Genomic DNA, 4,075 nt, shown 5'->3' on the forward strand with positions numbered 1-4,075 from the left:
CTAGAGAACAAAGGTTCTCAAGTAAACGAATGTGATAATTTACCAATCGAATAAATACTTAGCTTGGGTAATTATAGTTTAGTTCATTCCTCATCAATCCTATCACAGAATATTCAAAAGATGTGTGAGAATATTCGAATTAAAAATTAGCCTCAATTAAAATCCTAACCGGTAGTCCATAAAATCAAGTTAATTAACAGAAAAGTGAGGATCCTCAACCAATCAATCAATCAACAGGCATTAAGATTAAAGGCGAAGTTAAGCTAATTAATTGATTTCCATCGTCTAACCAATTGATTGAGCGATCTAAGTTAGAAAGTAAATGTTTGCTAATTAGAATCCCAAATTAACATAACAAACTAACTTAACTCATGCTTCTAGGTGACGACTACCTAACGATTACAAATTAGAGCCAATCAAAGTAATCAATTAAACATGTACAGCTAATTTGTCAGATTATCTCATACACGAAAATTGAAGAATAAGCTCAAGATAAATTCTCATACATTCATAATAGAAACTCAAAGAATTACAATACGAGTCTCAAGAATTGAATTGGAACTGAACTAAACTAACAAACCCAAGCGAAGTTCTTACTCTTTAACCTCTGATCACGCTCGAATTCATTACAATTGGCAAAAGGGAAGACTTTTTACAGAATTTTGGTGTAAAAAGAAACTAAAACTATGTTGGACAGAGTGGTAGCGTTCAAGAATCGGTGTACTTCAGGATGTTGTAATCAGCTGACCACAATTATTCTTTTATAAAATTACCACAGCGTCGTAATGCTAGGAAAAGCGTTGCAACGCTGCAGCGCATAATGGTCGAGCATCAGGCAGGCATTGTAAAGCTAGCCTAACACTACATTGCGTGCGTGCTGGGGCTATACATCCATCAAACTACATAGCATTCCAACGCTCAACAGGAGCGTTGCAATGTTGCCTATTCTACCCTAGAGCGTTGGAGGGTAGCGTTGGAGGGCGGTGCGACGGTGGCATTGGGGCATCTTCGAAGCATTGCAACGTTGTCCTGCAATCAAGCATTCTGCCTTCTAGCGTTTAGCTAGCGTTGAACTTAAGCTTACTGGGAGCATTGCAACGCTTGGCAGGGCAGCAGTCTTCACTCCTTCGTCATTTGATCAGTTTAGCTTATAACTTCTTCATTTTAGCGCCTTTATGTCCCAAACACTTAATTCAACTGCTTGTACACTCGAATCGTACAAGATGATCAGTTTAACCAAATTAAGTAGCAAAACAACCCTGAGTTAAGTGGAAGAAGATAGCATATTTCCAATGCTATTAGGCTGATGAACAACCCTCCCACTATGTCGAGGCATTCTCAACTCTTGAGAAGGATGTGATGGGGCAATAACTATTGTTGATAGACTAGTTTGATCAACAACTTTTGTTGATATGTATGTAGTATTTCTGGTCTTTCATTCAATACTAGTTTATAGCGAGGTTGATGATTCCTAATATGATCTTCTTCCAAGAACGTAGCATTTGTTGATACAAATACTTTATCTTCTTGGGGATCATAAAACAATCCACTTTTTATTTCTTAGGGTATCCTACTCTGTTGAATTTATCAGAAACAAGAAGTTGTATAATCGAGTTTGACATTGTTGAACGATAAACAAATTCTATTAAACTTATGCATCTAAATCCAATTTTAGCAAAAGTAATAAAGTACCCATATTTCTTTATTTATTTGCAACGATATTTTAGTGAGTTAGAATAGATGCTACCGAGGGACAATCAAATATTCTTTCACTAAAGCAAGGCAATCTTGACCAAATACTATATCCAGAATAACTCTTATTCCTATAGTTGTTTGGTTATCATTTTTGGCCAAGAACTTTACTAATATTTAGTAACTCTTGTAAGTGTGACCTGCCATTTTCAGATTTTATAGAATGGTATGAACATGTCCCCGAATTGGAAGACAATGTTCAAGACGGAACTATAAAACCCTATTCATTTCTAAAGCTTAGGTTGTTCTGAATCCTATGTTACAACCCTCTGAAGGGATTGCCGTAATTAATGACTAGCTAGTGCTGCCTAAACATGACAGTAGGTGCAACATAGAAATCTCACAATTCAAACTAATGGAGGAGACTGTAGGATATATTGACATTTTCTTCACCCACTTACTATGAACTACTTCCCTCATTCACCTTGTTATTGACCCATGTAAAGACTTTCTAAATGAAACGGTCACGATAAAAGTGACATATTATGCACTTTGTGCGATGCAGGTGGTCCAACGAAGAGAATAAGAGATGAGAGAATTTAGTGAACTTAGAAATCAAATATCTGAACTAACCTCTCTTGTTCAAGTTTTGGCTATTAGGAAGTTACAGGTTTCGCATGGTCCTGAACGTGATCCCTATTCCCTTAGGAGATACCTAGCCCAAGCTTGACATCGATGTATGCTTCTTCTGCCAATTCAGATATGTCTTTAGAAGATTTGGTTAGGGGACTTTCTAATAGCTTTCGTAAGTTTGTATAAGAACCCTTCTTTAGTCAACAGGAATTCTCGAGTTTATAGCAGGATAGTTTCCATTCTGGATCCAAAGCTAGAGTTTAGTTTTAGAGTCTGAGTGACTTTATAGCTCAGATCATTGAATCAATTGGGAGGCTTGAAGAGTCCTTGTTGCAACCATCTTCTTTAATGTATGAACTTATTGATAGTTCTTCTTAGTGTGTGCATGATTCTATTGAGTCTCACTTGGAGACTTAAGCCCCCGTGTTTGTTGAGTTAGATCCTTTTTCTCGGCTTGCACATGGCATGTCGACACTAAAGAACAGACCAAATCTACATAAAGTTTATACTACTGAGGCTAAGTTCGTGGAAGAATTTTACCCTTTCGATGAAGAAGATTTCTATCTCATGCCATGTCCAGAACAACTTAGTAAGGTAAAGTATGAGCCCATGCCTCATTTTGAGGAGTCTCAAGTAAAAGAGTTAGATACTTCCAAGCTTCGATCTGTTTTTCACCTAGCATTTCTTGCATTTTCTAATATTGCTCATCTTTTCCTTGCAAGTCAGCTGACTCAGAGTCTTTATTTTCATGAGAGTCAGTCATTGAGTATTTTATTTTGTTTCCTCTTTCTTTTATGAATCTAGAAAATCACAAATTTGACCTATCTGGTTCTTTTCAAAAGATGGGAACCCTTATAGGCTTACCAAGCTATATTGACTCATTCAAGAAGGAACTAGAGAAATACAAGAATTTCTTTGTGCCTTGATGGGGGCAGACCATGTTGAGCAATCGATGTTAAAAATTTAGGCTTCCTGGAGGTATTCAGATGACAAATTTTAATTGCTTTCTAGGAGTAGAATTTAAACTAACTTTTTTTTTTTTTTTTGGTATAGTTTTCTTTTGTTTTTTGTTTTTCCTTTGCTTTTCTTTTTTGTAAGTTTCTCCAAAGCCTAAAAAGAAGAAAACCAAATTGAAGAGAGCAATAACCCAATCATCACCTCGTGCACGAGAATGTTATCAGGGGAGGTTTTCTGTTCCCTTGTACTTTTTACTTTAGAGCTTTATTTAGGGATACATTGAGGATAATGTATCATTTTAAGTTAGGGGTAGGGTACCCATTTGGTAGTTTAATTTTGATCTGACTAGGAGTCCTTGAGCGTTGTGCTCGAACAATGTTGTGTGCTTTAATGTATGTTTGCTCTGTTGTTTAGTTTGTTATGATTAGTAGTTTATGGCACACTCTTGTTGTGATAAAATTTGCATGAAAGAATGTTATGACAGTATAATCATGAATTTTAAGACCATTTTTTCTCATCCATCTTTAAGTCATCGTTCTTGCAAAATTAAAGTCTTGCATGCTTAGAATTGTATTATCAGGTTTATATTATATTATCACCCTGAAAGGTCCACCTTTGACTTAGGAATAACCTTACTTGTTTTATAGAAAAACTAGACAATGTGGATTTAAAAAAAAAAAAAGCCTAGTGTGTTGATAATGGGCAGAAATGCACAAAAGCAGCTAATTTACTTATTTTATGCAGGAGAAATGCGTTGACGCAAAGTAAATTGCAATCCAAGGAATTCGGCGAT

Source organism: Benincasa hispida, chromosome 4, assembly GCF_009727055.1.
Source record: "Benincasa hispida cultivar B227 chromosome 4, ASM972705v1, whole genome shotgun sequence".
Lineage (NCBI taxonomy): Eukaryota > Viridiplantae > Streptophyta > Magnoliopsida > Cucurbitales > Cucurbitaceae > Benincasa > Benincasa hispida.